Genomic DNA, 23624 nt, shown 5'->3' with positions numbered 1-23624 from the left:
TTGCCTCTTATCTACCTATAACCTGGAAGCCCCCTCCCTGCTTCAAGTTGTCCCACCTTCACTTCGAGGTGTCCCGCCTTTTCCAGACTGAACCAATGTTCATGCTGCATACGCTGATTGATGTCGCATGTCCCCCCAAAATGTAGAAAACCAAATTATGCTCTGACCACCTTGGGTACGTGTCGTTAGGACCTCCTGAGGCTGTATCATGGGCACGCGTCCTCAACCTTGGCAAAACACACTTTCTAAATTAACTGAGACCTGTCTCAGATATTCAGGGATCAGAATAGAAAGTCTTAGGGTTAGATAATCTTGGGAATAATCTAGTACCACATTCTTATTCTGATATCAGGCAAGGGAGTCCCCAAAATGTAAAGCAACTTGCCCAAAGTAGGAGCTGGTGTCTGGACGCGGGTGGGGGATCCTGACCCAGTTCTTGCTTTTTTCCATGGGACTGTTTGCTCGCTTCCAACATTTTACATAAAGTCAAAATTTTACAAAACAAAATAAAAGGGGAAAAATTCCTGTGGGAGAAGAAGTCTAGCCCGCATGTTGATGCCACACATCTGTGGGTGACTAGAGAACGCTGAAGGGGCCATGACATGCTGGCCACACTAGGGGGCCTGGCTTGTGACTTTAATCCACCTCTGTGTGCTTTCCATTAGAAGCCATCTCTCCTGCGTTTGAGGAGAGGCACCAGAGCTCTGTGCTGCTTCCTTTGATTACTTCCCTTTAACTTGAGCATCAGTTGCCAACACATCTGAAACTGAAGTGACAGCTTTTCATACTGCTTGACACGGAGGGAAAGCTGAATAGAATATATGTGGACAGGAGAAATGCAAACTAAACAGAGTTTTATTCTTGTTGAAAATGTTCAAGGCACTCCCACTCATATGGCCTTGGCTCTCTTGAAAAGAAAAGCCCCTTCAGAGGTAGGCGGATCATGAGGTCAGGAGTTCAAAACCATCCTGGCCAACATGGTGAAACCCCATCTCTACTAAAAATACAAAAATCAGCTGGGTGTGGTGGTGCATGCCTGTAATCCCAGCTACCCGGGAGGCTGAGGCAGGAGAATGGCTTGAACCTGGGAGGTGAGAATCTCAGTGAGCCGAGATCGCAGCACTGCATTCCAGCCTGGCAACAGAGTGAGATACTCCCCCACCCCACCTCCCCCCAAAAAACCCCAAAAAACAGATATTGGATACTAGGAATAGGAGCTATGCCCAAGGGTAACTAACAGACCCCAGTTTGGAAATGCCCAGATTCACTGGGTAATAAAGCACATTCTCATCTTCCAATGCTTAGAAATAGCTCACAGTTCCTAACATTTTCAGTAACCTAAGGAAAAGAGGAATAAAAGGGGGCTTTCCGGTTTCTCCAAATACACCAACCACACCATTCTCTACTTCTGTATTACTTACGTTGGGGCCAGATACTTCCTCACTGGGGAGTTGGAAAGGCTGTTCTAAGCACTGTAGGATGATTAGCAGAATTCCTGGTATCCACCTACTAAATGTTAGTAGCATTTATTATAGTTGTGACAACCAAAAATGTCTCAGATATTGCCCAAAGCCCCCACCTCCCTACTGAGAACGACTGCACCCAAATGTCTTATCCAACCACAGCAGCAGGTCCATTTAGTGTTTTGGGTTCTCTGCCTTGTCTTGTTCCTGACAATCCTAACCCTCCTTAGGAATCAGGGGCTAAGTGTGAAGATTAAAGGGGAGAACTGGAGGTTACCACTTGACCCTAAGACACCCTCCAGGTACAGGGCTCCTGTTTTTCTCACAAAACCTCTGGACCCACTTGACTGGCCTGCCATTGTGCCTCATAGTAGGTTGCTCCTCTCCCTTCTGAAAAGCTCTTTTCCTTTGTCTTCACCAGGCTAAATCCTACCCCTTGTTTAAGATTTGGGTCAAATTAACTTCTCCTATGAGGTCTTCTCCACCACCTCTCCCCCTCAGTTAACTTTCTTATACTTTCTCCTGAACTCACATACTTGTGATGAACAGAAGAGAGAACTGCATGGTGACCTGAGACCATGCCACTTCCACTGATTTCTTTTTTTTTTTTTTTTTTTTTTTGAGACGGAGTCTCGCTCTGTCACCCGGGCTGGAGTGCAGTGGCCGGATCTCAGCTCACTGCAAGCTCCGCCTCCCGGGTTCACGCCATTCTCCTGCCTCAGCCTCCCGAGTAGCTGGGACTACAGGCGCCCGCCACCTCGCCCGGCTAGCTTTTTGTATTTTTTTTTTTTAGTAGAGACGGGGTTTCACCATGTTAGCCAGGATGGTCTCGATCTCCTGACCTTGTGATCCGCCCGTCTCAGCCTCCCAAAGTGCTGGGATTACAGGCTTGAGCCACCGCACCCAGCTCCACTGATTTCTTCTAGGGTCTTAGACTTCAGAGGTGATGTTGTCCAAGCCTGAGACTTTACTCAGCTAAGCAGGTACCAGTCTAATCATAATCTCCAGACCACACCACGAAAGCCAACCACTTGATGAGAAAAAGCTGGAATTTAAATGTTTTGTGCAAACAGACTAAGATTTTATTTGGAGGCTTTTGCCAGAGACTGAGGCAAGAGACTCTTGGCTTAAGAGCTCAGGCTCTTCAACTCTGCATCACACATGCCCTGGAGTAGTGACGGGGGAAGGGAGCCCTTGCTGAGCCTGACAGCAGCAAGATCAGCCCCAATAGCTCAGGGTGGCTGGCAGCCACCAGCCCTCCCCGCCCCGTCCACACCCAACCTCTTTCAGTTACTTTCTACCCTGCTCCCAAAAGAACGCAAACTCTTTGTTAACTAGGTAAAAACTAATACTCAATTTGCTAACTATAAAGAGATCATGTAATTTTACAAAGGAAAAAGTCAAACTTTCAGAGACATGGTAACTTTTTGTTCCTTAAGGCAGATTGTCTGTCACCCAGGCTGAAGTGCAGTGGCACAATCATAGCTCACTGCAGCCTCCAACTCCTGGGCTTGAGCAATCCTTCCACCTCTGCCTCCTAAGTAGCTGTGACTGCCTACAGGCATGCACCACCATGCCCATCTAAATTGATTTTTTTTTTTTTTTGTAGAGATGGGATCTATGTTGCCCAGGCTAGTCTTGAACCACTGAGCTTAAGTGATCCTCTCACCTTGGCCTCCCAAAGTGCTGAGATTATAGGCATGAGCTACTGCGCTGGGCTGGTAACCATTTTTTAAGGCTAATTTCTAACCCCATATTGGATTCATCACCTGAACTCAGCACAGGGATGGGTTCTCTCAGTTAAGCACCTTTACTAAATTGAAACTTACACTTTCAGCTTTAATTGTAAGCCCACAGGAAACAAAACAAAACAAAACAAAAACAGAACACACAGCCTAAACGCTACTGAAGATACAAAATTAGAGATTCTCGTGGATGAAAAGGAACTTCAAGGCACTTCCCTAGTTGTCCGAAAATTTCAATGCCCACTATTTCCGACGTTGCTTCCATTGATCTGACCATAACTTCTCCTGGGGGTAGGAGGAGGTAGAAGCCAAAACTGCCCAAGCAAGAAGCACAGCAAGATGAGAATGTGCTGCCGTTTGGTTTTAGTTTTTCATTATCAAATGGTCAATGCCCTTTTTCTAAAGGGTGATATAAACCAATTTCCCTTGAGATTTATTATTAGGAGGAAAAAAGCTTCTCCCCTATAAACAGCAGCCTAAGGCCCTACCCTGTCACTGCTGTGTGTGTGTGTGTGTGTGTGTGTGTGTGTTTGTGTGTGCGTGCACGCAATTACTGAGTTGAAGGAGATATCTTTCCACACAGAAAAGGGCAATTTTTTGGTCTTAAGGGCCGCCTTTTTCTTAGGACCCCTTAAGCAAACTGATATGGTTTGGATCTGTATCCCTGCACAAATCTCACATTGAAATGTAATCCTCAATCCTGGAAGGTGGGGCCTGGTGGGAAGTGATTGGATCGTTGGGGAAGTTTCCAATGGTTTAGCACCATCCCCCTAGGTCTTGTTATTGAGTTCTTGCAAGGTCTGGTTGTCTAAAGTGTGTAGCACCTCCCCCTTCTCTCTTTCGCTTGTGCTTCGCCATATGAGATACCTGTTCCTCCTTCACCTTCCAACACAAGTGAAAGTTTCCCGAGGCCTCCCCAGAAGCAGATGCTGCTATGCTCTCTGGATAGCCTGCAGAACTGCAAGCCAATTAAACTTCTTTTCTTTATAAATTACCCAGTCTCATGTATTTCTTAATAGCAATGCAAGAACGGACTAATCCACAAATTCAAAGCCTTTGTATGTGTCCTGAGAGAATCCACTCAGAAGGCAAGTTTGATTCTATGACTCTCCTGTTTGAGATCAGTAAGTTAATGGTTTCCTATCACTGTAAGGCAAAAGATCAGAATGCAACACACGTGTTCTGCTCTTCACCTGGCTTGCAAGATGCACCATGGCTCATGACCTCCCGGCTGTCCAAGCTGGAGCCATACTGGCCTGCTTTAGCTTCTGTAGGAGCCCGCCATGTTCCTTCCAGCCAAAAAGCCTTCAACATTTTCCCTCCTGACAGAATAGCCCTGGCTCACCCTTCGGATCTCATAAGTGACATCTGCTCCAGGAAACCCCTTCTGATGCCCACTCTATTCCCAAGGTACCCAGGTCTCTCTGTTATAAGCCCTCTTATCCCCCATGTAATCACCTTCATGGCACTTCAGTGCTATCTGAAATTACAAAGGCCATTTTACATTTATTTGGTGATCAACTTATTATCTACCTCTCCACCAAGACTGCAAGCTCCTAAAAGTAAGAATCCTGTTGGGCTATCACTGAATTCCCAAAATCAAGATCAAGGTTTCACATGTCCCAGAAGCTCAGAAAGTAACTGGCAGACGAGTGAATACTCAATCAAATCCATTGGGATTTGCTGAGAACCACTTTCGGGTACCTCAAATTCTAGCTTCTCCAGTCAAAGGAGGAAAAGTGGCAAAACATCTTATTTTGTTAAGTATTAGCAAAACAACTTTTTAGCTATGATAAACCCAAGTGGCAGGAAAATTACCAAGAGATGCTGAAGATGCCTGGCACCCTGATCCACTCCTCACCCAGTACTGCATTCTTCATTGTGTGCGTCATAGCAATACCTTCTCATCAAGCTTGTACAAACAGCTTAATCCACACACGTAGGCACTAATATCATTTAAAAATGGTCACTTAGGGCCGGGCGCGGTGGCTCAAGCCTGTAATCCCAGCACTTTGGGAGGCCGAGACGGGCGGATCACGAGGTCAGGAGATCGAGACCATCCTGGCTGACACGGTGAAACCCCGTCTCTACTAAAAAAAAATACAAAAAACTAGCCGGGCAAGGTGGCGGGCGCCTGTAGTCCCAGCTGCTCGGGAGGCTGAGGCGGAAGAATGGCGTAAACCCAGGAGGCAGAGCTTGCAGTGAGCTGGGATCCGGCCACTGCACTCCAGCCTGGGCGACAGAGCGAGACTCCGTCTCAAAAAAAAAAAAAAAAAAAAAAAAAATTGTCACTTAGTCAAAGTGGCATGTCTTATTTAAATAAGTTTAAGTTGCTTACATGTATTTCAACTACTAATTCTAAACCTGCTGCCATGATTTTAAGGGTCTAGTGATAACATTTTAGATCAAAGGAGTAAACTTTAGGTTTGGAAAAATTTGCTACAAAGTTCATATCAAAATGGAGGAAAATCTGTCCTTTTAGTAATAATATTGGCCTTTTAGTAATTTCGCTTATAATTTGATACATGTAAAATACAGGTGACATATGTACATGTAAAATAGTACATGAAAACTAGTATCATGGAGACGAGAAATGCTCAGCCTAACTTTATACTAATGTTCCACTTTAGTCATAAGAAATTTCTCATGAGTTCAGTCCAATAAAGGACTCAAAGTTTTTAAAACAAAAGTCACATGATACTCCCTGGGAAGAAGAGGGAATGAGCCACTGGATTACCCTCTTCCTTCCATTTCAACCACAGGGAGGCTAGTAGCATGTAAATAGTGTGTATATGTGGGTGGGAAGAATCAACTCTACACAAACACACTTGAGAAGAAGATAATCTCCATGTCTGGAAATAGAAAAACATAATGGTGAGTGGCTGAAACCCTCTGGTCCATGGGGAGTGGCCCCCACTGTTTAGTTTCAACAAGCATGCTTTGGGACATAACCAGAACCAAGCTCCCTGGAAGAAGTAATGAGCTAGGACTAGACCGACATTAAGCCTAAAATATCCCTTCATCAAACCCCAGACATGATCAGAAATGTAATACTCTCCTATGGCCAAGGAGGAAAGAACATCTGCGATGGGAAAGAAAAGTTGGCCAGCACTGCAAGGGAGCGCAGCATCCCGAATGGACCTCCTCTGCATGACAAAGCCCACATTTTCAACAAGAGTTTCAGACCCATTCAACACTGCACACCCCTCATAGACAGGCTAGGGCCACCATGAAAACACGTAAGATGATTTCACATAAAAATTATAAAAGCTTACTAGGAAATCCAGTAGGAAACACCTGAAAGGCACAACAGATGAGAATTCATGTGAGGCAACCTGATAAAGCACTCTGCAAAGTACCTTAAAAATATTCTTTATTCTTTGAGAAGGAATAGCAAACTTTCCATGAGTCTGAAGATCAGAAAAACAGAAGGCAGATATGAAACAGAATGAAATGGAAACCATGAACATGGAAATAAAATTTTTAAGTTAAAAAAGAATAGATATTTGTTTTGTTAGAAAGAAAAACTGGTGAACATGAAAGAAGAATTGAAGAGGACTTCACTGGCAAGTTCTACCAATGTGCACAGAATAACTTCACAGAAACTCTTTTGGAGAATTAAGATGTACTTCCCAAATTGCTCTATAAACCATAAAGCCCAGTAACTATGAGAAAGGAAGCTTATCTCCGTCATGAATATCAACCTGAAAATCCTAAACAAAATATTAACACTCCAAATCTAGCAACAAGGAATATATTGTGGTCAACTTCAGTTTATTTCAGGAATGGAAGTTTAACATTGAAAACAATAAATAGGATTTGTCTCTTACCAGACTGCAGAAGAAAAATCATAATCATCTCAACAGGTACCAAAAAGTATTTGCTAGCATTCAACAGTCATATATGAAAAAATGTTTTAGCAAACCAGGAATAGAACAGATTTATTTTAATCTCTTTATATTAGTCAGGACAGAACATGTTATAGGAACAAACAGACTCCATTTTCAAGAGCTTAACATATAAAGTATATTTCTTGCTCACACACAGTCTGCTTATGGTCTATAGGCTTTTTGGAGTAGCTGTTTTCCAAGAAGCGACTGAGATCTAGGATGGATTTGTCTTATCTCCTATCGCCACTCCTATTCAGCATTTTTCTGAAAGTCTCAGCTACTGAGTTAGGCAAGAAAAAGAAATGTGAAAGAAAAATAAAATTTATCTTAATCACAGATAGGATTATAAAACACAATCCAAAAGAATCTTGAAGTTAATTACTAACATAAGGAAGTTTAGCAAGTTTGCTAGATAAAAATTTATACTTGAAATCAATTGTACTTTTTGTAAAGAGGAAACAAATGAATTTTTGAAGATACAATTTTTGATAGCAAGAAGCCAGCAATAAGTTGGAGAAAAGAACTCTACAAAGAAAATATAAAGCTTTGCAGTATGTTAGAGAAGGCTAAGAAGAAATCGGATCCTGATAATGAGTTGGAAGACTTGTATTATACAGATATTGGTTCTTAAATTCATCTATAGATTGAATAAACTCCTAATAGATTGTTTTAGCAGAATTTGACGTTAAAATTTCCATAGCTCAAAGGGCCAAGAATAGCCAAGATTAACTTTTGGTTTTTGAGGTATACCCTATATATAAGTAAATTCTATAATTACATTAATCTGAATGTACAGCCTGATTATTTTTGATATGTGTGGAGACCACATAACCACCACTTGGATTAAGAGGTAAATATTGGCCGGGTGCGGCAGCTCATGCCTGTAATCTTAGTACTTGGGGAGGCCGAAATGGGAGGATTGCTTGAGTCTAGGAGTTTGAGGCCAGCCTGGGCAACTTAGTGAGACCCCATCTCATTATAAAGAAAAAAAAAGAGGTAAATATTTCCAGCACTCCGTATGGTTTCCTCGTGCCTTTTCCAGATTATAACCTCCTAATACTGAACTTTTACCACTAGTGATTAGCTTTGCTTGACTTTTGATCCTCATATAATTGGAACCATGCAGTATGTTTTCTTTTTGACTGGTTTAACTCTTGTAGGCAATTTTTCTGCCAGAGAGCAAGAAGTATTTCTCTTCTTGGTTCCAGAGGGCTGCTCTTGCTGGGCTAATGCAGCCCCTGGTAGCTCTAACAATGAGAGCTAGCAATGGTCGTGTACAGCTCTTCTGGCATGCATCTGGTTCCTGCAGTGAAGTGCTTCTCAGAACCAAGCTCCAGCAGTGCCAAGTGACCAGCAACGACCAGCATTTTTCAGCTTCCCCCAGCATCCTCTCAAGCAGCTGCTCAGTGGGAGACCACCTGTGAGGCACCTCAAAGGCTCCCCCGATGCCCCCTCGGGAGGCTTTGCAGCAGGCTACTGCAGGTGAGGAACCATCCCATGCACAACTTCCCCAGTAAACCCTTGGGTGGCTTCACAGTGATTTTTAAGGTGTGACAGTTCCTGAGGGATGGCTTTCCACAGCATCCCAGAGGGAAGATGTCCTGCGAGTTCCAGTAGCGCAGCATCTTAGCAATGTAACCACACATTAAAGCACAGCCATGCTCTTCAAGGAAGGTCTGGAACTCAACCCTTGGGGATCCCTGGGGACAGGGAAGGGGAGAATGAACCTCTTTCCTGGTCTCTGTCTCAGCCTTAGGGATAGTATATCTACTTCCCAGATTGCCAATTCACAAATTTACATTATAGTTATCTAGGAGAGGATAGTTCATCAATATGGGCCACATTAGTGATAGAAAGCTTAAACTAACCAATATTACATAATAAATAAAGTTACCTCTTACAAAAGCAACAGGCCCATATGGTTTTACTGAGTATTCTACAACACAAAGACCAGCTAAGTCCAGTATCACTGACAGCACCACAAGAGACTATTTCAACCAATATCACATAATCATATCAATGTAAAACTCCGAAAGACAATAACAGAATCCAATCTCATTAAAAATGTTACACACCATGGGCTGGGCGTGGTGGCTCACGCCTGTAATCCCAGCACTTTGGGAGGCCAAGGTGGGTGGATCACAAGGTCAGTAGATTGAGACCATCCTGGCTAACACGGTGAAACCATATCTCTACTAAAAATACAAAAACAAAATTAGCTGGGCATGGTGGCACGCACCTGTAGTGCCAGTACTTGGGAGGCTGAGGCAGGAGAATGGCGTGAACCCGGGAGGCGGAGCTTGCAGTGAGACGAGATCATGCCACTGCACTCCAGCCTGGGTGACACAGCGAGACTCTGTCTCAAAAAATAAACAACAAAAAACAAAACAAAACAAAAGTTATACACCATGACTGGCTAGGATGTACTTCAGGAGTGTATGTTTGCTCAACAGTAGGAAATGAGTCAATATAACATAGCATATTATTAGGAAGGAAAGCCATAAAATTATTTCCACAGTGCTAAAAAAAAAAAAAAAAAAAAAAAAGGCTTCTCTCAATTCAACACCCATTCTTAATTAAAAGACACACACCACGAAAATAGAGATTGATGGATATAGAATTAGTCCTAAAGTCAGCATCTTTACTTACCTTTCTTAGTGTGAAACAGGAATTTCCATTATAGTCAGAAGCAAAATACAGATGCTACCTCCACTACTACTAAACATTATTACTTCTTAACATTAACATTTTATTTGGCCAAATCAATTAGAGGCATAAGAATTAGAAAAGCAGTAAAACTATATGTGCAAATGAGATAGTCTATCTAGAAAAACTAAAAGAAACAATGAAGATCTCCACAGCAAAAAATTTAGTAAAGAGGCAAATAAAATATAAAGATAAAATACTTAGAAAAAAGCTTAAAATATTTGAAAGACATAAATGAAGAATGCTTTAAAACACTCTTGAAAGGCAAAAAGGTAAACCGGAAACAGACATTCCTTGTTCTTGGCTAAGATGACTCAATAAAGATCAGTTCTCCTTAATTTATACATTTCAATAAAATTACAAACTCCAATAATATCAAATTTTTGGTTTTTTATGGAGCTAGGCATGATGATACCAAACTCCATATGGAAAAGTGAACATGCAAGAACAGTTAATAAAACACTAAAAAAGAAAAGCCACAGGAGGAATATCCCAGTCAGATATTAAAAAGTACAATCACATCTTAAGTTAAACGGGGTTATATGGCACATGAGTAAGAAGACAGAGGCCAATGGATTAGAGCAGAAAATTCAGAATTAGACCTGACTACTTTGAAAATTTTGTATATGAAACATGGTAACTCAAATTGCTGGGGCAAAATGGGTTTTAATAAGTTGTATTAGGACAACTAAATAGTCCATTAGTAAAAAGATAAAATTAGATACAGACTTCACTCCATACATAAGAATAACCTTCAAAGGATCTGAGGTATAAGTGTGAAAATTTAAACTACAAACGTGCTAGAAGGAAATGGGGATTCCTCTATAACCTGGGCATAAAAAGCTGCTTTCTAAGTATGATCAAGTCCCAGATGCAACTGTTAAAAAGAATAAACTTGGCTACATAAAAATAAATTCCTTTTGCATAGTGAAAAATACCATAAGCAAAGTCAAAGAACAAATGAAAAACTGGGAGAAAATATTTGCATCATATACCACAAATTAAAGGTTGATATCCCTAATATGTATTAATAATTACATATATCATATATACATTGTATAAACTCAACTGGAGGGACTCCAAAAGCCCAATAGAAAAATGGACAAAATTCATGAACAGATAGTTCATAAGATAAAAATGATCCTAAGTGTGTTAAGAGACTTCCAAGTCTACCCATAAGACTGTCAAAAATTAAAGAGCTTGAAGACACTCTGTTGCTGAGGCTGTGGAGAAACAGGCACGCTTACATGTTGCTGGTGGGCATGCAAACTGGTTCAATCCTTACAGAAAGGAAACAGGCAATACCTAAAACAGAAACTACAAATCCATTTACCTCTTGACCCCAGCAATCTCACTTTTAGGAATTCACGCTCCAGACAGAATAAAAATGCGTGTGTACAAGGCTATTAATTTCAGGATTATGTATCATTACAAAATATTGGAAAGAGTAAATATCTACACGGGTTAAGCCTCCCTAAACCAAAAATGCCAAATGCTCCCACATCTAAAACTTTGAGCATTGACATGATGCTACAAATAGAAAATGCCACACTTGACCTCAAGTCACAGGTCCCAGTCAAAATGCAGTCAAAACTTTGTTTCATGCACAAAATTGCTAAAAACATTATATGAAGCTGGGCATCATAACGTGCACCTGTAGTTCCAGCTACTCAAGAGGCTTAGGCAGGAGGACCATTTGAGCCTATGAGTTCAAGGCTGCAGTGAACTATTATCCTGCCTGTGAACAGCCACTGCACTCCAACCTGGGCAACATAGCAAGTCCGCATCTTGAAAAAACAAAATAAATAGTTACTTTCAGGCCATGTGTATAAGGGATATATCAAACAAATGATGTGTTTAGACTTGGGTCCTAGCCCCAAGAAATCTCATTATGTATATACAAGTATTCCAAAGTCTGGAAAAAATCTGAAATCTAAAACTTCTGGTTCCAAGCATTTTGAAAAAGGGAAACTCAAAACCTGTGTTTAAGAGACAGAGTGAATGAACTATGGCATATCAACATAACACAATACTCTGCAGCTGCAAAAAAAGAAGATCCTTATAAATGGATATAAAACATCTACAATATATTGACAAGCAAAGAAAGTAAAGTGCAAAAGAACACACTGTATGCCAACTCTACTGTAATAAAAAAGGGGATATAACTATAGATAGATACATATGCGTCTACTTATTTTTACAAAAATGAACATGGGAAGGATAAACCAACAAGATTGGTGGACGGGTGAAAATATATTAAAGAAATGACACTTCTCCATATAGTTCTGTTTAGTTTTGCCTTCTGGAACCATGTTAATGTTTCATGCGCTAAAAAATCACCTCTATAAGGATGAGTGCACAGTCAGCAAAATTCAAACTGTAGGAAACAACACAGCCCAAAAGGCCTGGGATCTGTAACAGACAAATTGTAAGGGGGGATTGGAAAAAAAAAAAAAAAAGGAAGGAAACCTGTAGCTTAAGAAAGATTTAAAAAGCATTTTGAATTAAAAATGGGCAAACTTTAGAGTTCAGTGATGCATACATAGGCAATAAAACTATGAAATGCAAGGAAGTGTGAGGACAGTGGTTAATTTGGGAGATATGGAAGGGTTTGTGCTTTAGGACATGGAGGGACATCTAAGGTTGCTGAAAAGTTACATTTCTTGTCCTGGGTGGTGGCCACAAAAGCATGTGACTTATACTAAGTGGCACAATCATTTTACATGGTATTCTAGATCTGTGTTTTTAATAAATAGCTTTTTGAAAAAAGACTAAATGCCTGGCCATTCCTCAGCTGTCCATGTGACGTCCATCTGCAGGCATCCTTAAATCTTCAGTTCACATTTTTTTTGCCACCCAGGACAATTCTATAATACACTCCTTCCATTACATGATGTGTGATCAGACAGTGCATTCTAATTTTTAGATTAGCTTAAGAAAAACATGAGTAGGGGATTATAAGTATTGCCAGCAATAACTTTTGTAATGCATTCCAGTACCAACTGTAAATTCCAAATCCCGTCTTCTCTATCAGCTGTTTTAGATTATCTCCATTGCCATCCTCCTGCAGTAGCACAGACAATGAAAATATAATCCCATTTTCTTGAGATAAATCTGTGAGAAGGTAAGAGGCCTAGTATTCTTACATAAGAGCTGAAATGTTGTGAACTCCCTGGACACCCTTACAATCCTGGCTGCAGGCACTTTTGGCTTGAGTATTCAAGATTCTTCATTTGTGCTGACATTCACACACTTACAACATTGTGGGAGAAAAAAAGCAAAATCAAGGCTGTTCACATCGTCCAACTTATTTCAGTTAGTTGTATAAATCGTAACTGATTAAGTCTGGGACATGGGTTGACAACCCATTGTTCACTGGAAGTAGCAGCCTCTGGACTAAAAATCAAGCAGCTGTCAGCCTTGGTGGGAACGGCATGGGGTCCATATCCCAAAGAGGGGTGACCTCCCATTCCATCAGCAATGCCATATTCTTTCTCACCTTGTGCATTCAAGAACCATGTCCCCCTAAACCCAGGCAGAAGTGCACAGTTTCCCTCTATCATCAAGTTCCCCAGGTGTCTAGATGAACTTACAAGTGTTTGCTTCACCAGCAAGTCAAGGCGGCTTCATGAAAAATACCAAATTCTCTCTCCTTCCATGGTTCTTGCCATCTTGGGGCCCCCAAAACCAAGCCAAGCTTGATTACCTTGAGTGCTAAATGTTAAAAAGCATGTAGAGATCTAATTACAATATTTAAAAGAACACAGCCAGGGCTAGAATAGTCAAATTCAGAGAGACAGAAAATAGAATGGAGATTGCCAGGGTCTGCAGAGAGAAAGGAATGGGAAGTTGTTGTTTAATGGGTACAGAATTTCCGTTGGGGAAACTCAAAGTGTATTGGAGATGGATGATGATTGATGGTTGCACGCGTACTTAATGCCAGTGAACTGCTCACTTAATGGTGAAAACAGTAAGCTTCTGTTATGTATGTTTTTCCACAAAGTCAAGGCATCAAAAATACCCTTGGGCAAAACAAAATTGTTTCATAAATCATCTTTTAGTTCTGCTTAGAGAGTAAACTTTCTTAAAAGGGGGAAAGACCTTCAACTGGCTAGCCTAGTGGTCGATACTCATTTCCTCGGTGCTACTCACTTTGTCAACAGTGCATCTTTAACCCGAGTCTGCACCCTACGAGTAGGGATGAAAGGCGGCTTTCTATGTGCAGTCCCAGAGACAGTCCCCAAGGAAGTCACTAAGAACAGTAGTTCTCGGCCGGACATGGTGGTTCACGCCTATAATCCCAGCACTTCAGGAGGCCAAGGCTGGTGGATCACAAGGTCAAGAGATCGAGACCAGCCTGACCAACATGGTGGAAACCCTGTCTCTACTAAAAATACAAAAATTAACTGGGCGTAGTGGCGCATACTTGTAGTCCCAGCTACCCGGGAGGCTGAGGCAGGAGAATCGCTTGAACCCAGGAAATGGAGGTTGCAGTGAGCTGAGAATTTGCCACTGCACTCCATCCAGCCTGGCAACAGTCAGACTCCACCTCAAAAAAAAAAAAAAAAAAAAAAAAAGGCAGTTCTCTAAGGTGGGTTACCAAAAGCTTGAAGTTGAAACCTCAGACTCCCTTGCACAGGCCTGGCCATTATCTACTATTTTTTTTTTTTTTTTATCTTAACAAGGACCTATCCTTTCCCCCAGATAATTCTGTAAAACATTTGGGCTCACCTCTCTGGGTCCCACTGTCAGAGAGACCAGATTTTGATCCCATCCCTGGCCCTCGATAACGGGCAAGTTACTAACTTCCTTACTTTGCCTCAGTTTCCTCATCTGAGAAATGGAAATAATGGTAACACCAACCTTGCGTCCCTATCAAGATTAACTATAATAAATCCAGGAAAACAGCTTGGTACTGAGATTGCTCATTGTAAATTCAATAAATGTTCCCCTTTTATCATCACCATTACCTGAGTCCCTCTAAAAGCCAGATCAAGTTCCTTCAACCGAAAGTATCTTTCCCACTTTCTTGGCCATGTTGCCTTAAATTCCTACAATGACTATTATCAGCTCTCACATTTTATAAAATACATAAAACATAATCAATCAATTATAAAGTTAATCAAAGAATAACTTTAAAAGGTGAACATGTATAAATATACTGTTAAATATCTGAAAACATTAAACTTTTTTCCATGGCTCAGTGTAACTGAACATATCAGTTCTTTGGCAGGCTGAGCAAATGCACTGTAAAGATTTTCAGGATGATTACATTTTAATACCAGGATGAAGGAGTTAAGGCTTTATCAAGCAGGTCCCGCAGTGGTGGCTCTCTCCATCAGATACCCCAAGGACTTGGCTACCTCCAAGAAGTGACTGAAAAGCAAAGTATGGGTGAATGATGATGTGCAGACTTCTTGGAAATGTCCGTTTTAAAAAATCTACAGTTTTAAACTAAAAACATATCTACAAGGTGCTTTACATGGTACTACCTATTCTCTAGGATTTTTAATTCTATAAACAAATCCCTACATGAGCAATTTTGTTTAAAACAAATGGCTAAAGAATGCAGGAAGTAAACAAGAGGTCTGAACAGAGTGGCTGTCTGCCTATAACTTTCTCCCATCCCTATAAAGGAAGCAGTCTCTTCTTCAAAAATGGAGCTCAAACCATTTCAGTGTTTGGCAGCGAAGAGGACATAGGGGAGAGAAAGCTGCTTGGACGTAAAATACAGATGTCAGGGTCCACTAACCCTGACCCTAGGCCAGCTGAGAACAGCACACAATGGCAGAAGTCTACTTTTTACAAATAATTTTGTCCAGTAATCATGAGTCTTCCTTGTTCAACACTGAAGGTGTCATGGGAGTATTTCTATGACCATTTTGGAAGTATTTCTGTTTCAATACCTAGACCATTTAGTAGTATTTAAGATGGAAGAATATGGTATTTCAGAAGCAGGCTAGGTCTAAACTGATAAGACATTGGTCCTGGCTATGATATGCAGCAGCGGGGAAAAGCTGTTAAGCAGCAAATAACTTCAGTCTTACTACAGAAGACAAATTCCTGTGTCCAATGTCCTCCCCATGCCTCAGCCCAGGTTCTCATAATTGATAGCTGAGAAGAGAGCCCATCTCCATGTCTCTCGTTTTACACGATTGAGACAGCAAGAGTCCTGAGAAATCTTCTGTCCATTTCCGTCACGTAGCAAAGGCTTGAGTGTGACCCGACCATCAGTGAAGTGTTGAGAGGGCCACGGGTGTGACTTCTGAGGGGGCCAACCAGCATCACATGGGCAAGACCTTTGTTTCACAGCCAAAGGACACACACCCAGTTACAACCTCACAGACATAAGCCACTAATCACAAACATAGTACCAGGAGAACGTGTGGATGGCTAAAATGCCAATAGACCAACACAGCAAGGAAATGAAGAAAGAAACAGAAGTTCTGAAGATACAGCAAGTAAAGCATCAAAGAAGAAAGGCAGTACACTTTATTCAATAATCAAAGGCTTCCACATGCATTTAATCTTGAGCTGGCCAGGGCACTGGGAATAGAGCAGCAAACCAGCCAGTGGTTATGAGCCTGGCTCTGGGATCAGGCTAGGGGTTTAAATCTCAGCTCTGCCACTTCCTAGTTGCATAAACAGACAAGTTACATAATCCTTCAGTGCTTCCATTTCCTCATCTGAAAAATAATAAAAGTACCTGTCTCATGAGGTTATGAGGATTAAACAAGGTCAATTCATATAAAGCACTTTGAATGCCTGGGCATGCAATACGTGCTTCACTGATAATAGCTATTAGTCAACATAATGTGGTGTCAGAAAAGGAAGAAAACAGGTAAGAATAAGGCATGAGCAAGGAAGCATTTACAGAATTTACTCAGTGTAACACATACATACAGCATGCTATTTAATCTTTACAGCCAATCGATGAGAAATTCCCATCTCCTTTCTTCTTGCTTCCTCCCATCCTCTCTGTTTGACCCAAGGCTCATTGGGTTGAGAGTGAGAGGAGAAAAATAACTACAAAAAAAGTAGTAGAAGAAAGGTGGGTTGGTTAACGAAGAAGAAAGGAGGAAAAGTAACAGTAAAGTGTCTACCTAGAAGTAGGTCTGGTATCAGCCATGGCTGGATTTAGGGACTCTGGCAGCATCACCAGGACTTCATGTTTCTCCATCTTTGGTCTCTGCCCACCTCTGTGTTGGCTTCATTCTCAGGAATGGTTTGCATGAATTGCATCAGTAATAAGACCATGAGGTCCTATCAAGAAATTTAGTCTTGAAAACACTGAACACAGTTACCCAAAGTCAGGATAACTGAGAGGTTCCAAAATAGTTGAGGATACTTCCTAGCCCTCTTAAAGAAAAGGGTAGATCATTTATTTCTAATCTCTCTCAAAGGACAGAGCTTGGAGACTCACAGCCTGAATTTCAAGGGAACGGAGAGGGAACGGAGAGGGAGAGAAGAAAGAAAGGACACTAGAGTCAGAAAAGAGAAAATCCGGGGGAAATGGAGGTTAGGAACATTGGTGGACATGGGTTGAGCTGCTTAACCAGTATCATGCCCTCATCTTCCAGTGAGAACACTGGTTAGGGATCAGCAGACAACAGAGAGCGCACCAGCTAGCATTAGCACAAAGGGATTTTTTAGCGAGTACCAAGTGATTTATAAAACCAGTGATGTACCAAGCTTGAAGTAGTGGGAACTAGGTTAAGCTGCCAAAATGTCCCCTTCATTCCAAAAGCACACTGCCTCTGTTGTGATACAGAAAGTCGCCCCCTCACAACTGTGGGAAGCTACCATATGAACTTGCCGGAAGCCGAATCGCACTGCCACAAACACAGTCTGCATCAGCCACATGTGCTGCTCCTTTACTTCCCGACTCAGTTCTGAATTCAGGTTTCACCTGAGTGCAGATGACCAACAGGACCTAAAGCGCACCCAGAATGCCAGGTTTGAGGAATCTGGGAATGCCATTTCTAGCTCTCCATCCTCTGAAATGTGGAAGCACAGCAGGTGGATGCTGGAAATGCTGTTCAGCTAACCAACCCACAGTACTACTTCTGTGCCCGTTTTCTTTGAAGAGTCACTCCTTCCACCATTTATCCATGTAGCTGAGGTAGGTGTGGCCCTAACTCCTGTAGCCAAGGGTCACACATGATCCAAACCTGGCCAGTCAGAGCTCCACATTCCCCTGACCTGAGTGAGCAGTTCTCAGATGGACATATGACCCAAGCTGGAGATCAGGCTCAATTCCGTGATCTTTTTGAAAACACTCTCTACTAAATCGGAGGCTTCAAGGGTGAGAACCTGGCATTTCTGGAGGCTGTTGAATCCCCATAGCCAAGCAACTGATGCAATTCATGCAAACCGTTCCTGAGAATGATGCCAACACAGAGGTGGGCAGAGACCAAAGATGGAGAAACATCAAATCTTGGAGATGCTGGCAGTCCCTAAATTCAGCCATGGCTGATATCAGACCCACTTCTAGGTGGACACTTTACTGCTACTTTTCCTCCTCTCTTCTTCGTTAACCAACCTACCTTTCTTCTTCTTCTACTACTACTTTTTTTCTAGTTATTTTTCTCCTCCCACCCTCAACCCAATGAGTCTTGACTCATACAGGAAGGATGGGAGGAAGCAAGAAGGAAGGAGATGGGAAAAGAGGAAGAAGGGACAGATGAAGGCTGGGTGAAGGATTTGTAAGTCATATTATAAAGATCTACAAATTATATTATGTGCCAGGCACCACGCTGGATACCATTAATTCATCATCTTATTTAGAACTAATTTTAAAAGATAATATATATGCAAGCACTCAATTAAGAAAACATGCAGTTTGGAATCCATCAGGCATCTAGAATTAATGTAATTGCCATACCTGGATAAAACAGAAGGTGCACTGAATTACATGAAGACTAAAATGGAAACAGCAACCCTTCTATTGCAGCTCATTTCCTTAATCCTCATCACCACTGTGTAATGAATGGAATTCATTAATACGGCTCACTCATATAGTCACATATCATTCCTGGCCATTACTGAATTTTCTTATCACTTATGGTACACTGGCTAAAAGTATACAATTTATTATCAAATCTGGGTTCGAAGTCTCTTTCTGACCATGAGATCCTGAGCAGGCTACTTACTGTCTTTGTGTCTTAACTTTTTCATGTGTACCACAGGAGCAATAATTCCTGCCTGAAGAATTAATGCAGGCAACACACATAGCCGGGGGTCTATGGATAGACTAGAGTCAGAGACATGACAGGCTCCTAAAGAGATTTAGGCATTTCTAAAGTGGAGACAATAGTTGCCGGCAATTAAAGTAAATTCTTAACAAAATATTCCATGACTTTGGACTAATAGTGGAAAAAAAAAAAAAAAAAAAGACATTGCCATCCCTGGTTCACTTCCTTTCCATCCACCATTTCACAGCAAAAACTCACCCTAATCCCACGGAACGCTGGTGAGTTTTCTAACAAAACATGTGAGTCATTAGGAGCCCCTAGTCTTGCAACTATTGTTTTTGCTGTGTATGTCAGAAAAATATTAGGTATTTTTGTCCCTTTAAATCAGGGGTCCCTGACCACTGGGCCATGGACAGGTCTGTGGCCCATTAGGAACTGGGCTGCGGGCAAATGAGCATTGCCTCCTGTGCTCCACCCTCCTGTCAGAGCAGCGGCAGCGGCATGAGGTTCTCATAGGAGGGCAAATCCTCTTGTGAGCTGTGTATGTGAGGGATGTACATTGCACGCCCTCATGAGAATCTAATGCATGGTGATCTGTCAGTGTCACCCATCACTCCCAAAGGGGACTGTCTAGTTGCAGGAAAACAAGCTCAGGGCTTCCACTGATTCTACATTATGGTGAGTTATAGAAGTATGTTACAATGTGATAATAGAAATAAACTGTACAATAAATGTAATGTGCTTGGATCATCCCCAAACAATCCCCCACCTCTGATCTGTGGAAAAATTGTCTTCTACAAAACTGGTCCCTGGTGCCAAAAAAGGTTGGGGACCACCACTTTCAATGAACAATGTAGGTTCCACTGAAGGATATGTGGGAAGATGAAGGAGAGGGTTACAATTCACCTGGGTTAGCAAAGGTTCCCCATGCCGCTAAATTTCCTCTCTCAAAGACAGTGGCTTCATAGCTTTCTCTTTCCAACCATCCCCATATCTCCTCCTGCCCCCTGGGGCTGGTTACCACCAACTCCTCCCTTCTGAGCCACTCCCTCTCTTTCCTTATGTAGAGTAATATGGTCTTGATTCTTCAGTTAGCATCTTCACCTGTCATCCCCTAGCCTTGGAACCAATCTTCCTTCAAGAAGGCTTTAAGGTTGGTAAGGGGTGGCAGGGAGGAGAGTATAAATAGTAATTTTTCCTTAGCAACTTTTCTAAACCCATTTCCCTTGCTTTCAGAGGGAAGAAGGGGCCCATTCTGTACTATGGATAGGGATCTATTTTATTAGCTATGTCTCAGGGGTTTTTTGTTTTTTGGTTTTTTTTGTAAGACAGGGTCTCACTCTGTCTCTCAGGCTGGAGTGCAGTGATGCAATCTCAGCTCACTGTAACCTCTGCCTCCCAGGCTCAAGTGATCTTCCTACCTCAGCCCCCTGAGTAGCTGGGATTACAGGCACACAACACCATGAGCAGCTTACTTTTTGTAGTTTTGGTAGAGATAGGGTGATGTGGTTTGGCTGTGTCCCACCCAAATCTCATCTTGAATTGTAGCTCCCATAATTCCCACATGTCATGGAAGGGACCAAGTGGGAAGTAACTGAATCATGGGGGCAGGGTCTTTCCCATGCTGTTCTCATGATAGTGAATATGTCTCACAAGATCTGATGGTTTTATAAAGGGCAGTTCCCCTGCATACACTCTCTTGCCTGTCGCCATGTAAGATGTGCCTTTGCTCCTCCTTCATCTTCCACCATGATTGTGAGGCCTCTCCAGCCATGTGGAACTGTGAGTCCATTAAACCTCTTTCCTTTGTAAATTACCCACTCTCATGTATGTGTTTATTAGCAGCATTAAAACAGACGAGCGCATGGGGTTTCACCATGTTGTTCAGGCTGGTCTCAAACTTTTAAGCTCAAGTGATCCGCCCACCTTGATCTCCCAAAGAGATGGGATTAGACATGAGCCACTATGCCCAGCCTCAGTTTTCTTTTAATTGCTTTTATTATCATCTAACATCAAAACTTGTGCGGAGAAAGTATATGTCCAGCACGGGACATTATGGAATTAGTGAGGGGAGTGCATTCTTTTGTTGAGCCAGATTCTCTATTTAAATCTTTGAAATTTTAGAAGAAATTGTGCCTTCCCACCATACACACCCTTCAACACCCTCCCTTGTTACTATTAATTTTTCCAAAAGATATTTCCTTTTCCACTTTGCTCATCTTTAAATGATTAGCAAATTCAACAACTGATTAGCTTGCTTATAAAGGAAAGTGAGAACATCCGCAAATCTGAAACATTTAAAAATAGACATGGTACAGCAAGACTGGAGTAAGAAATACCAAAAAAAGATCCACCTAAATTCAAGTAAGTGCCCATCATTTGCAAGAGACCATTTGTTATTACAAATGTGAATATCATTAAAAAAATATATATATATATTTACTAACACCACAAATTGGGTCACATGAAGCTAATGAAAACCTAAGAAAAATGCAAACTCAGATAATGCCAAGATCCTTCTTCAGGGTGATACAATGGCAGAAGATACTGGAGCAGCAAAATGAGCTAAGTTTTCCTGTGACTGTCTGTCTTATTCTGCTTCTGCCTTTCAACATCCATACCAGAAGAGAGATCATGAAGTTATACACACTATTATCATCATCTTTATGTGATTGTTTCTTTCTTCCTTCATCAATTCATTAGAATTGCAAAGATTCAAGGCACTGATCTTTCATATTTCTTTGTATCCCTAGTATGTATGCAAAGAATAAATCCAGTATAAACCATTGGATAAGTAAGTTTTCCCATCTACACAGATCTAGATTTTAAAAAAACCACATTGAAAACAGAAAATACATAAATACAAAAAGGGCATATATATGTATGTAACAAGACACTGGATAAAGAGAAAAGCCCTCTGAGTCCTGAGTTGGAAAAAAATCTTAAGATGTGATCACCATAAGTTGTAAAAACCAGAAAAGGCCTTATGGGAAGCCTTGAGGCATGAGTAGGACTTGGAAAGCAAGAGGCATGGGGAAGAGGACCCCACAGAGAGAAGCAAGGCCTGAACAAGGGGTAAGGGCCAGAAGACTACAGAGTGGTCAAAGCTGCTATGTGCTCTGATGAAATGAAAGATGGTGCAGCCTAATGGTTAAGAACTCAGGCCTGAGGTCAGACAGACTTGGAATCAGACTCTAGCTTCACATGCACAGGCTCTGCACCCTTGGACAACTTGCTAAGCCTCTGTGTCTTGTCTCGAATCATAAAATGCAGTAACAATACTGACCTCCTAGGGCTGTCATGGGAACTAAAGGAGGTAAGCTCAAATCACACTCACATGCTCCCAGGAAGAGAAAACTCCATTTGTTAGCTCTTACACACAGAGCACTAATAGGACAATAGTTCTTAAACTATCCCTGAAAAAAATCCAGGGTGTGTATCCACCATAGCCAAATACTAACCATTTGCTCAGAAGATTCTAAAATGACCATGAGAAGAAGAGAAGCTGTGACTTCCTCAAATATTAGAAGAAGAGAAGCTGTGACTTGCCTCAAATATTAGGGCATAGAATTTGGTCCCTGGGGCTTAAGTAGGTGAAGGAATGAGAGAAAATAAGTGTTGTGAGGATTCATGAATTAATTTCAAGTAGACCATTCAGGTCCTTGGTTAAAGGTTCTTGTAAATAAAGTTTTTATTATTATTATTTCTAAAACAATCACTTACCTCTACCCCTGTGAGGAGTCAGAATTTGGCCTTTAAAGATAAAGATGGCTCATCTCTCTGTAAAACATCTGATTTAAATACAGTCTCTGGCCTCCTCCAGGGAAGATACCTCCCTGCTTCAAGACCTTTCACATCCTGGGTCATTTTCAAGTTTTTGCTCATCTTTAAGTAATTACAGAATTATCTACTAATTATATGTTCCTGTGTTGTTATTAAATCCAGCAAGAACACAAAATGAAATTAGCATTCTCTTCCTACTACAAAGTTGTTCTTTCTTTCTCCCACCCCAGAAAACCTTCCCTTATCTTTTTAGAACGATACACAGCACCAATTTTATTTTAGGAGAAACAGTACATCTTATCCTTGTTAAAATACTGGAGACCAGGCAAGTACATTAGAAGAGAAAGATACAAAGCAGCTAGGATGGAGATCTGAGGAAGTGCCAAGTGCTGGAGGTGGACATCTGAAGCTCTGTCCCGACCTCTTCAGGCCGAAAGGTCCTCAACCTCTCGATGACTCTGTTTCCACATCCAAAAAGGATGCCTTTGTAGTGCTGTTGTAAAAATGAACTGGGAAGCCTGACACGGAATACATGTGACCATTGATACAATCCACATATTTTAAAATGGGAAGTTTCTCTCCGGTACTTTGTCTCCTCTTAGGCAGGCAAGTAAGGGAGGGTCCAATGGAGGAGAAAGTAAACAAGAAACTGGAAAACTTATCTAACGAGGGCCCCTCTTCACCCCATAAGAGCTTCGCTGATGGAGGGGCACGTAAGGCCAAAACAATGATGGAGAGAGCCAGGAAGCAGCATGCTACTCCTCTTCATAGGTTCAAGACAAAACACAGAGGTTTGGCAAGTTGTCCAAGGGTGCAGAGCCTGTGCATGTGAAGCTGGAGTCT

General features: G+C 41.6%; 1 protein-coding gene and 1 long non-coding RNA gene across 6 annotated transcripts in view; both read right to left on the bottom strand.

Moving 5' to 3' along the window:
* LOC141409039 (uncharacterized) overlaps positions 1 to 14376 on the bottom strand; it is a 67815-nt gene extending 53439 nt beyond the window's left edge. Inside the window, exon 1 of the long non-coding RNA XR_012427190.1 lies at positions 13398 to 14376. This is a non-coding gene — a long non-coding RNA (uncharacterized lncRNA). The remainder of the gene's footprint in view (positions 1 to 13397) is intronic.
* The window catches only part of CCBE1 (collagen and calcium binding EGF domains 1), a 287475-nt gene that overhangs the window by 169141 nt on the left and 94710 nt on the right, over positions 1 to 23624 (bottom strand). The gene's annotated exons all lie outside the window — the stretch shown is intronic.

Source organism: Macaca fascicularis, chromosome 18 (genome assembly GCF_037993035.2).
Source record: "Macaca fascicularis isolate 582-1 chromosome 18, T2T-MFA8v1.1".
NCBI classification, from domain to species: domain Eukaryota; kingdom Metazoa; phylum Chordata; class Mammalia; order Primates; family Cercopithecidae; genus Macaca; species Macaca fascicularis.
Note: the sequence above shows the minus strand (reverse complement) of the source record. Positions and strands in the feature narration are given on the sequence as shown.